The 12,176-nt window shown below is 44.9% G+C and overlaps 1 protein-coding gene and 1 long non-coding RNA gene across 3 annotated transcripts in view; both read right to left on the reverse strand.

Moving 5' to 3' along the window:
- The window catches only part of TSHZ2 (teashirt zinc finger homeobox 2), a 453,628-nt gene that overhangs the window by 380,035 nt on the left and 61,417 nt on the right, over positions 1 to 12,176 (reverse strand). The window lies entirely within an intron of this gene.
- Positions 2,699 to 7,419, reverse strand: LOC125122474 (uncharacterized). The gene is made up of 2 exons (XR_007133827.1): positions 5,960 to 7,419; positions 2,699 to 3,135 (listed from the first exon to the last, which is right to left on the reverse strand). It is a non-coding gene; the product is annotated as an uncharacterized LOC125122474 (long non-coding RNA).

The raw sequence follows: 12,176 nt of genomic DNA on the forward strand, positions 1-12,176 counted from the left end.
CCAATATTCACCATGCAGCTAGACCAATACGTTTCCAAGCCAGTCAAACGACCAGCTCTGGAATCTGGAAGCCACAAAATAAACTGTGGAATAAAAGAATAAAACTACGTGGCCACTTAAGTCTTCCTTTAATTCTCAACAGTGAAAAACCCTGAATAAGTATAGGACTCCAATACATATCTACCAGAAATACCTGGATTTTTTTTTTTTTTTGGAGACATAGTAATATGATAAAAACATATCTTTAAATTTGCTACCCAGTCCAAAAGAGTTTTTATCAAAATTCATTCTTCTTACATATAAGTCCTACAATGTGCTTCTTCTTCTTCTTTTTTTTGTCTTTTGTCTTTTTTTAGGGCCACACCCACGGCACATAGATGTTCCCAGGCTAGGGTCAATTGGAGCTATAGCTGCCGGCATACACCACAGCCACAGCAACACCAGATCCGAGCCTCGTCTTCTACCTACACCACAGCTCACGGCAACGCCGGATCCCTAACCCTCTGAGCAAGGCTGGGGATTGAACCTAGTTGGTTCCTAGTTGGAATCGTTAACCACTGAGCCATGAGGGAAACTCCAATTGTTAACTCTTTCCTGCAAATGCAGTCGCCCCCAGGTATCCTCTGGGGGCTTGGTTCCAGGAACCCCAAGGATACCAAAATGCATGGATGGGCACATCTCTTGTGTAAAATTGTGTAGTATTTGTGTTTAACCTAAATACAACCTCCCACATATTTTAAATCATCTCTAGAGTACTTATAATACCTAAAACAATGTAAATGCTATGTAAATAGTTGTAAATACAATATAAATATTATGTAAATAACTGTAAATAAAATGTAAATGTTATGTAAATAGTTCCTGATGCGCGGCAAATTCAAGTTTTGCTTTTTGGGATTTTCTGGAATTTTTTTTCAAATATTTTTGATCCTCTGTTGACTGAATCCCTGGGCACGGAGGGCTGACTGGACTCTGAGGCTGGCATGTGGCACACCAGGAACGATGGTTTAAAGGGCTACGTGAGGATCAGCTATGATCCTTGTCCTCGGTTCCTTCAACTCTTTCAAAAGTTTCTTTATCAAAGACCCTCCTTTGACAAGCCATTTGAAACAGCAACCCATTCTGTCAACCCTCTCTGCTCCCTGCTTTATCCTTCTGTATATTACATCTGTCGGCATTACACATTTACATATTTACGTAATAAGTAAATATTACAGGTGATTTGTATAATAAAAATGTGTAATATACTACGTAGTGTAATTACATAATAAATTACGTAATAAATGAGAGTTCCTTGGGAGCAAGGACCTTGGTCATTTCTCCCCTAATTAGGAGCTCAAAAAATATTTGTTGACCGAATGAACATAATCACTAGAAAACTTGGAAAATAAGGGAAGACCACAGTCATAATTTTTATCTAATGTATCAGATGCTTTATTTGTGAAGCAAGACATGGAGCTCGCCCTTGAGAAAGAAAGATAGCTTTCTTTGCAGACTTAGGTCTGCTCACGGGTTAGTTACAGTGACAGTGAACATAACTACAGTAAGAGCAAGAAAATTATCCCCTCTCTAAAAAAAGCGTAGCTGCTAATTGATCTAAATACTTCTTTTTGTGTGTGTGAGGCCCTGGGCTGTGTGCCTCCCTCACTCAATCCTTTCTTCTTCTCTCGCTCCCTCCCTCTCTCTCCACCTTGTCTGCTTTGATAGATCAGATGTTCCAGCAATGTCGGTGTATGATGGTCCCAAGCTGGGGCTCAGTTATTCAAGATGCATAAGGTGCAACCCCTGCCTTTATGGAGGGCACTACTTAACGAAGAGGATGGCAACATATTTCAAATGGCTGAAAAGTGCAATTAGAGGTAACCTGAGACTTCCTTGGTTCCTGAGGACAGGATATACCCCAATGTTCAGGGAGGCAAGCATGGATGGCTTCCTGGAGGAGGTGTCCTCTAAGCTGAGCTTTAACAGTGAGTAAGTAGGTGTTAACCATGAGGAGAAGGAACGAGGCAATCAGAGCAAGAGTACTGAGGCCCAAGCAAGAGAGTATTGAGGCCCCAAAAGAGGGCATGTTGCATGAAGGGAGCCAGCAAGAATTTGGCATTAATAGAGCCCAAAATCTGAGTTAGGGGATGGTGAAAACGGAGACAGAAAGGGGGCAATGGCCCAAACATCTCCCATCCTCACAGGTGCTTTTATCATTGTCAAGCATTTTACAAACATTTTGTCAGTGGATACCACCAATAACCTTGTGAAATACATCCAGTTATTATGTCCATTTTACAGACATGGAAACTGAACTCAGAGAAGCAATGGCACTTTCCAGGTCACAGGACTAGGAAGTACCCCAGGGCCGATGAACAGGCTCCTCAGTCCTAACCACTCTGTGAACTTGCATGAATGTCCCTAAGGCAGTGGTTCTCCACTTGGAGTGGTTTTGCCCCCCCGGGGACAGGCCTAGAGACCTTTTTGGTTGTCACAACTGGGGTAGGGGTTGCTGCTGGCATCTCGTGGGTAGAGACCAGGGATGCTGCTGAACATTCTACGCTATACAGGAGGGCCTCCCCTGCACCGCCCCTCTCCCTGCCCACAGAGAACCATCTGGCCCCAGAAGTCAATTTATGGGGGGGAGATAAGAGAAAGCCTGCCCTAGTTTATTGGCCAGCTGAGGGAATCTCTGGCCTACTTAGTTGGATGCAAAAAGGTGCAGAGGTTGTTTTATTTAACCACTTGATAATGCAGAGCTGGGCCGCACCAGAACACTTCAAGCTCGGCAGGTGGTTGGAGGTGCGTGTGGTGAGGAGCCCCAGGAAACACCCACGCACAGAGTACATACGAAAGGGGAAGGGAAAAAAGGCCTTTCTGCAACAAGGGAGTAAGTGAACGAGAAGCCATTTGCCGACTGTTTACAAAGAGCCTGACTTGGGTTTTCTCTTCCCAGGCTGATGGTTACGAGGTACAGCGTGGGGCTCTGTGTGGAGAGGGTCTGAGGTCATTCGCCGGAAACTTCCCTTCTGCCCACGCCTGGCAAATCAAAGAGCTGGTGGTAGGTGTTGAAGGGAGAGGGAGGTTTTCCATTCCACCCTTGATCAGAAGCAGGATAATGGCTTCGATGATGGATTACACAGAACGTGTGTGCTGAAAAAAAAGCAAGCAAAGGGCAATCTGAAGCCGACTGCCAAGTCCCGGGCAGAAGATGAGAGAGGAATGCCTTCCTAGACACCCCAGGAAAACAATTATTCCTGATTTTGAAGAAAAGCAGTTCAACTAAGAGTCATTATTTCACTCTTTCTCTCTCTTCCTTTAAAAATATAAGTAGGTGGAGGAATTTCTAACTTATGAAAACAAAGATGAAAGAACCATGGAAAGGGCCAAAAGTCTGAATGTGTGGGTTCTGGGCTGTCTGTGACGTCCTGTAACCTGGGTTCCAGACTGTGACACTGTGGTGACAAGGTTCCTCCTTTGAGCAGAGCTGGGAGGCGGGAGGAAGGTGAGTGACAGCTGTACGTGGCACAGAGCAAGCAAAGATCTGGTGTTGGACGGCCCGAGATGAAATCCCCGCTCAGCCATTTAAAAAGGGAGGGCATTTGGTCCCTTACCTCTGACCTTTGTTCCCAGGTCTGATGGAGGGTGGTAACAATATCTACCTTTCAAGGGTCAGAGAAGTCATACGTGTTTAGCACCTCACATTGCATCTGGCCCGTAGAAGGCATACAATACATGGAAGCTTTTTTGATATTGATGCCAGCAATCACTTTAATATAAAGGACTCTTTATTAAAATGAAATGCTCTTATCACATCCTCAGTGTACAATGGTTTCTCCTGTGTTCCAAAATGGCCCAGGGATGTATTTTGCTTGGTTGTCCTCCTGTTTAGAAAGTCCAAGTTACTTGGGGATTTTTTCCTTTTTTCATGTCATCATAGGTCTCCTGATTCTCGGTTGAACATTGGCCACCCAGAATGAACACTACACTTCCTAGCCTTTCTGTCCTAAAGAGGTGGCCCTGTGACGATGTACTAGCCATGGATGTGACCAGAAGGATATGTGGAATTTCCAGGTTATACCTTTAAAGAGAGGGGCATGGCTTCCACTTCCCGTTCCCCTGCTGCCTGGAACGTGCCCACGATGGCAGCAGCCAGAGCAGCCATCTTGGACCACAAGAAGGAAGCCTCATGTCAAGGTGCCAAGTAGCAAGATAGAAGGTGCCAGGGTCCCTGACCCCAAGGAGTGCCCTGCTGGCTCTCAACTACCTACCTGCACCTTTATAGCAGACAAAAGTCTACTTTAATGAAGCCACTGTTATTTTGGACGGTGTGAAGTGTTGACGGGAGTCTAGACAGGCATCCAGTTTAATATTCTTTTTTTTTTTTTTTTGTCTTTTTGCTATTTCTTGGGCCGCTCCTGCGGCATATGGAGGTTCCCAGGCTAGGGGTCAAATCGGAGCTGTAGCCACCAACCTACGCCAGAGCCACAGCAACGCAGGATTGGAGCCACGTCTGCAACCTACACCACAGCTCACGGCAATGCCGGATCCTTAACCCACTGAGCAAGGGCAGGGACCGAACCGCAACCTCATGGTTCCTAGTTGGATTGGTTAACCACTGCGCCACGACGGGAACTCCCAGTTTAATATTCTTATCACCATTAAAAAGTCAGGAGATTTCACATAAAACTTTAGACTCTTTTTTTGGCCAGGACCATGGCACGCAGAAGTTCCCAAGCCAAGGTTTGAACCCGAGCCACAGCAGTGACCACACCAAATCCTTAACCACTAGGCCACCAGGGAAGTAGAAACATTAGACTTTTAACATTGTTCCTGAAGAATAAGCAGGTCACGGAACAACGGGCTGGCCCTTTCTCGTGCCCAGATGGGTCTTTGTGTGGGGCACGCAGTATCCGACCTGCCACAGCCCCCTTCCAGCATCTTCATCCACACGCATTTAGTCTTGAGATCATCCTCTCCTCAGTGTGACTCCACTGAGCTGGTTTAGAGGAAAGTCCTGGCTGGGCAACTCTGCTCTTGACATGATTGAGGGCTGACATGCCAGAGCCTTTGAGTATAGATGGTGCGTTCTATTAGTCAACTCCATGAGCTCAGTGTGCCCACCAACCCCCCACCCCCTTCGCAGGCAAGAGGGCTGGAGTCCTGAGAGGACACAGAACTCGCTTTAGGTCGCAGCCCAGTGGCAAAGGCGGTTGGAATCCAGAGCCTGAATTCCTAACAGCACCTGCTTGATTGCTTGAACTGAGCCCCCCAATTTTCTGAATCAACTACTGATTTATTTGCAGAAATCTAGGTGGATTTCAGAAGATGTCCTGGATAATTAGCAGAGTTTGCTTCCTTTGCAGTCCCTGCACAAATCTGTAGCAACTGTTTCCACTGTCTTGCTATTGGTGCGCATTTCAGTTCTGGGTGAGAATACCTCTGTCATCACACTGCTTTGTTCAAAGGCGAGGCAGCCGGCAGCACTGAACAAAGCCCTGGGGGTCCTTTTGCTGCCCACCATGTGTCACGAAAGGGAAGACCAGCCCAGACGGTGACTAGAGTTGGAGGCCAAGGTCACAGGGCTGTGGAGGTTCCAGGACATCATTTCCTGGGAAGGTCCATCAGCAGATAATGCACAGTTGGCTCACGTCAGTGTTCCCTGGATGGGTTCAAGGCCAGAGCCTGCGGTTAAGGCTGTTCCCATGCTTGCCTCATAGTTTGGCTTCATGTCTCCCCCCCTGCCTGCAGCCCCCTTGACAGATACACTCTCCAGACTCGCACTAGAGCTTACATGGGGAATGCTTTGAAAGCTCGGGAAGGAATCTGGGGCCCTCCTCGCATCTTGGAATCACAGCATGTCAGATCTGGAAGGGACCTCAGAAAGCTTCTGGTCTGACTCTTTCGACTTATAAGATAGGAAACAGACAGAGGAAGGAGGAGAGCTGGTTGATATTTGGTCACCAACAGTATTTACCTTGCGATCCCGAGTTTGTGGACGTTCTAGGTGCAGGCAGGGCGGCACTTTGGAAAGATGACAATGAGGATGAGGATGACGGTGACGCTGTGGATGATGGTGGCGATACAGCAGCTGCGTTACTTCTGTCCGAGGCACAAAATGAAGTGCTTTCCGTGGATCTTCTCACTCACTCCTCATCACAGCCCTCTGAGGTCATTACTCCTGTTCCCTTTTACCATGACTACTCATTCCCATGTGACCTGAGAGCATCAAATTACTCAGTCTGATTACAGAGCCATAAAGGGGCTTCTCCCAGATTTGAAACCAGGTGGTCTAACTCCATAGCTGAACTGTTACCACTAGACTGGACTCCAGTTCAAGGGTTGGCAATTCAAATTTCTATAGGAACCGAGCCGACCTCTGAGGGGGGCGAAACAGGCTGGAGCTGGAAAACAAGTGCCCCATCAAATTAGAGCAGCTACAGATAAATCCCTCCCGTTGTCCCAACTCCTGCCATGTGGCTGTGCAGCTCCAATACTGCAAGATTCTGAAATGTCTCAAAAGAATCCAGAAATTCAGATTACTACATCATTTTTATACCTTGGTGGCTAGAAATCATTAGACCCATTCCCAAATATTCTGTGTCTGTTCTCCTTTTGATGTCTGTACTGCTCTACCCTGGTGAAGCTGTAAAAAGGCCATGAGAAATGTGATCAGAGGTGGCACGCATCACTTTGAGAGTCAGGGTGTGATTCTCCATGCTCTCTTCTCTCTGCCACCAAGGCAGGTCACATCCCGACCAGACAGTGGCTGCTCTGGTCAGTTTGAGTCCCAGATGAGGCTAGAGCTGAGTCCTCTGCTGACCTGAGATGTCTAAGTCGTGTGAGTAAGAAATTCATCCTTGTCGTTTGAAGCTATTGAAATTTGGAGAGGTGTCCTTTACTGCAGCAAAACATACCCCAGTCTGACAAATACGCGAATTAATTTTCAAAACCTAAAGTCAGCCAAACACATATTGGCAGGTCTGCACCTCGAAAGGTTGGGGGGCTGTAAGAACTCTGGGTCTTATACTTCAGAGTTAGACAGAGATAGCTTAAGTCAGAGCCAGGGTTAAGGGCTTGGCCCTTGGGTCAGCAGTAACCTTCTGTCCTTTAGCTGCTGCTGATAGTCATAACTAGAGTCATGCTAAGTGACAGCTATTAGTTTTCGGAGGGCCATGGAGGACTTTTACAGCAAATCTCTCCTTATTAGGAACCTCACTCAAAGCTCACCCCCAGTCCCACTCAGTACCAGTTCTGTGCTCAGAAACTTAAATATCTAAAAAGACAACCCACCATGACTACACTACAGAGCAGAAATGAGAGAGGAGATATTTATTTGCAAGTTGAGATATGAATGCCCTCTGAGGAAGGAGAATTTCTGTCCGGAGGAGGAAATGAAGGTGTGCACACTCTGTTCATAGAGAAGGGATTACTTAGAAAACTTTCTTTGCTCCACGACTAAAGAAATAATTAAAAAAATACAACACAGTGATTTTCATCTTTAGTTCTCAAGAGAAACACAGATGTTTGAGATTAAGCAATTTCACTTTCCCAGAAACTATTAAAATTGTGTATCGAGGTGCTCGCTGAGTCAATTGGCTGCATAAACAATGAGACTTCCCTTGGAGTTCCCGTGCTGGCTCAGCTGTAATGAACCTGACTAGTATCCATGAGGATTTGGGTTTGATCCCTGGCCTCACTCAGCAGGTTAAGGATCTGGCGCTGCTGTGAACTGTGGTGTAGGTCGCAGACATGGCTCAGATCCTGCATAGCTATGTCTGTGACATAGGCTGGCAGCTGTAGCTCCAATTCAACCTATAGCCTGGGAACTTCCATATGCCTCGGGTGTGGCCCTTGAAAAGCAAAAAAAAAAAAAAAAAAAAAAGCAATGAGCCTTCCCCAGGTCTCAGTTTTTTATTGGTGAAATGATATGAATCTTTTAGGATTGCCACGTTTAAAGATGACTATAAACTCTTGAAAAACAGATATATAGAAATGCTACATTTAAATAAAGAAAACTTGTTCTGCTAATGGGAGGAAAACTATATTGTGTTCATATGGCAAAACTGGTGATGTTAAAATTGTTTCTTTGATTTGATCTTTAAAGACATGAGCAACTATGTTTCTATTCAAGTCTCAGAACTGAGTGGCAGATTTTTTTTTTTAAGTGTAAGATTAATGAGTGCTTACAGTAACAAACTGAAACACTAAGTGAGGATGTAAAGTCGGGTTTTTCAAGCTTGGCTCTGCCGAGGCTTTGGGAGGACAATCCTTTGGAGGAGGGCTGTCCTGTGCATTAGACAATGTTTAGCAGCATCACTGGTCTCTGCCCACCAGATGCAACCCACCCTCTCCAGACGCAACTCCCCAGCCACCATTGCCAAGTGTGTCCAGACATTGCCAAAAATATATCTAGACATTCCCATTTGTACCCTGCAAGGCAAAACTACTCCCTATTGAGAGCCGCAGTATAACGGACACAGTATAGAGCATTGTTGAACATGCCTTCCTCTAGGATAAAAATTTCCCAGAGGTAAATCAGTTACCAGTTTAGTTTATACCTTTCAGCAATGTCCTATGTACAATCCAATATATATCCTTTCACCTTTACTCCACCTCCATGAAGACACACAACTGATCCACCCCCCCCAACAAATTGGGAATATGTTATCTTTTGTAATTTCTTTCCATGTAAGATACATCTTCTTTACCTTTCCATGTGTCTACATTAGCGCATCTGCATCTTTTTAAAGAAATATTGACACCATAGTCCACAGGATTCATGTCCCATAAATTACTTAACCAATTTCTTACTCATGTAGTCCCCAATTTTCCTACTCTAAATAATACTGTATTGAATATTTTTTATACTTATATCCTGGCACATTTTAACCAGCATTTCTACTGGAATTGTTGGGTGAAAAGGTGTGTACCTAAAATACTGATAGATTTCTACAAATTGTCCACCAGCCCCAAAATAGATGCTTTAGCTTTCTAGGTAGTCTTAGAGACTTGGAGTTTCAACTTTTTTTCCTTCTTTACTTCCATAATGGTATAGTATTAGTAGCTTAGCTACAAGTCAATAGTTCTAGGACTGAAAAAATTTAAGTCCTCATTCCACCAGATGCTCTCCAAGTTTCCAGGCAGACTGTTTAAGTTCCACTTTCCACATCTGAAATAGTAAGAAAACAGGAGGGCCTCCTTCAAAGTGTTGTTGTTGGAATTACTGAGCTTATACATTTGCCTAGCACAATGCAATTAATTATTGTTGTTAATAATAAAAAAAGCAAGGGAGTAGGAGGTTCAGAACAGTAAAGCCAAAATGTGTACACAATCTAACAATTAAAGAACACTATATTGCCAGATAATTTAGTGACCACTACAAAGATGAACTTTAGATGATCTTAAAATGAGCATGATAGATGGAAAACGTTATTCCTCACTAAGGAGGTTGTAATTAATGTTTGAATCCCAGGATGCATGTGATTAAAGCAGAGGGATAAATACCTCTATTTATATACATACACACAGAGGATATGAATATACATGCTTTTAAAACACGCCTCCACACATTTATATAAGAGAATGCTGTGGGCATATGGATTTTCCGTACAAGGGGGGATTGCGGTGCGATGCAGGAGAGGCACATTTCCTTCCAGGATAATTTCAGAACACTCCTCTCTGTACTTGCTAAGAGTGAGTCATCATGATAATCAGATTATCTGGAAAACTGGTTTCCAACTTCCTTCAAAGTGCGTGAAAGAAAATGAAATTTAAAAAAATGAGCAAATGCCAGTAGGGCTGCCTTAGGGCAGTGGGCTTCAAGGATTGTCTGGGCTCTGTTTTCACATTCTACCTCCTCTCTCAAGTACAAGGAGACCCTTGAGCATGGGCTTTGGAGAGAGACAAGTCCATATTCAGATCCTGTCTCGGCCACTTGCCAGCTGTACATTCTTGGCTGACTTAACCTCATCTACTTCATCTGCAGAATGGGATAATAACAATAACTATGCCACAGGGTTCTCTGAGGACTAACTAAGGGAATATGAGAATTGGCATCTATGGGTTTTGCCTACCCAGCAGGTGGTAATTTGACTCCAGTCTTCCTTGAGAAAGGGCCCCTTTTCTAGCGCTGGTCCTCAACAGTTACAGGGACCAACTCCTAGGCTGGCACCAGATCGAACACATGACCCCAAAGGGTCCAGTCAGTGTTGCATTGCCCTGGATAAAACGATTGCTTTAGGTCTGGGCATGCAAACCAATCTGAACCAAAGAGACTCAATTCCAAGATGTCTATTAGCAATGGGGAAAAGTAACTCTGGAGTCACTGAGGTGTTTAGATGGAAACTTCTACTGGCATCTTGCTATATCCTGAGATGAGGGGTATCCAGAAGAAAGCAGAAAGGGAGAATAAGACCTAATTCTGATGACACTCTTCAAACCCTTACATCCAGCTTGGCCAAAGCAGAGACATCCCGGCCTTTTGGAGAGATGGAACCAAACTTAATCTTTTTGTTTTTTTTGTTTGTTTATTTATTTAAAGAGAGGTTCTTTATTATTTATTCATTTATTTATTTTTTGCTTTTTAGGGCCGCACCCTCGGCATGGGGAGGTTCCAAGGCTAGGGGTCTAATCGGAGCTGTAGCCGCTGGCCTACACCACAGTCACAGCAATGCCAGATCCGAGCCAAGTCTGTGACCTGCACCACTGCTCATGGCAACACCGGATCCTTAACCCACTGAACAAGGCCAGGGATCGAACCTGCAACCTCAGGGTTCCTAGTCAGATTCGTCAACCACTGAGCCACCACAGGAATTCCAAGCTTAATCTTTTTAATTTTAAACAGCTGGCTCTCTTATCCTTTGAAGCTCAGTGTTCGTTACTAATACAATATGCAACATTTTTAGTCCACTGTCTAGCAATTAGTTCACAAGGAGCTGGGTGGGTACTTAGAGGAGTAGCTCTATTTATTTCAAGACTAACCAATTTTGTTTCCCCTTGGCATCTGAGATGTGAAGGCTGACTGACAAGACTGGGAGATCAGGTTCATGGCACGATAATGAAAGCAGCTGCTGTGTGAAGAGAAAACAACAACAGGAACCCTGGGCCCAATAGACGCACACCTGGCACCTTGCCAGGCTGCAGGGTGTCAAACTCAGAGAGGGAGCAGACGCCACTTCAGGATAGCTGTGCAGCTGATGCAACCAGACCCCACTCTGTGATCAGCCAGAGGATGGCCCGAGTCACCTGGGTAGGGGGACAGTGGCTCCAAAGGTGAACGCCAATGCCCCCAAAATAGAGAACAAAACAAAACAAACCCTGCCACCAGCTCAGGGCTGAGCTGCCAAAACTGGCCTTCCAAAAGAGGCATGGGCCTTACTTTGACAATAAAATGCACAAGGGAGACACAAGGATGGGGACAAATATGGCCTGGAGCAGTGAGCTGTGGACTCAGAGAGCCCAGTTTCTATCCTGGCTTCATTGAGTTCAAGCTGTGTCATTTTATTCATTTATGCAAGTCTACCCTTGGCTTAAACTGGCTTCCTACTGCATTCACAGTAAAGGGTGAATTTTCATCAAGGCCCACAGGTCTTGGCATGTACCACCCTCTGCCATCCCCTCTACCTCAGTCTTCTACCAATCAGCCCTGTACAACGGCCACACCAGCCACACTGTCTCAAATTCACCAATACACCTCTGCCCCAGGACCTTTGCACTGACTTTCTTCTTCCTGGAAAAACTCCTACGCCCACCCCCAAAATCTGCATGACTTACTCCTTTACTTCATTCAGGCTTCTCTGGAAATGTCACTTTGTCAAAAGACAGGCCTTTTCTGAGAGCAGCTCATCTTAACTCCATACCACTACCTACCCTGTGGGCACTGTTCTCTCAGATGTTATTGATTCTCATGTTAATATCTGCCTTTCCCTCCTAGAGGGGGCCTTTTTATTTTGTAGCTTGCTGCTGCATCACGAGTGCCTAGCACAGGGCCAAAAACATAGCAGGTGCTTTGTAAAAAAATGTTTTTTTTTAGTTGTCTAACACATATTACTGAGCACCTACTTGTGGCAGGTGTTGATAAAACAGAACTGAGAGAGATGAGGATACTCATGTGTGTTGTTGAGAAATATTCTTGCAGATAAATAGAAGATCAAAAGGATTAGGTGATTTTCAGAATGTGGAAAGTTCACCAG

Source organism: Phacochoerus africanus, chromosome 3 (assembly GCF_016906955.1).
Source record: "Phacochoerus africanus isolate WHEZ1 chromosome 3, ROS_Pafr_v1, whole genome shotgun sequence".
Lineage (NCBI taxonomy): Eukaryota > Metazoa > Chordata > Mammalia > Artiodactyla > Suidae > Phacochoerus > Phacochoerus africanus.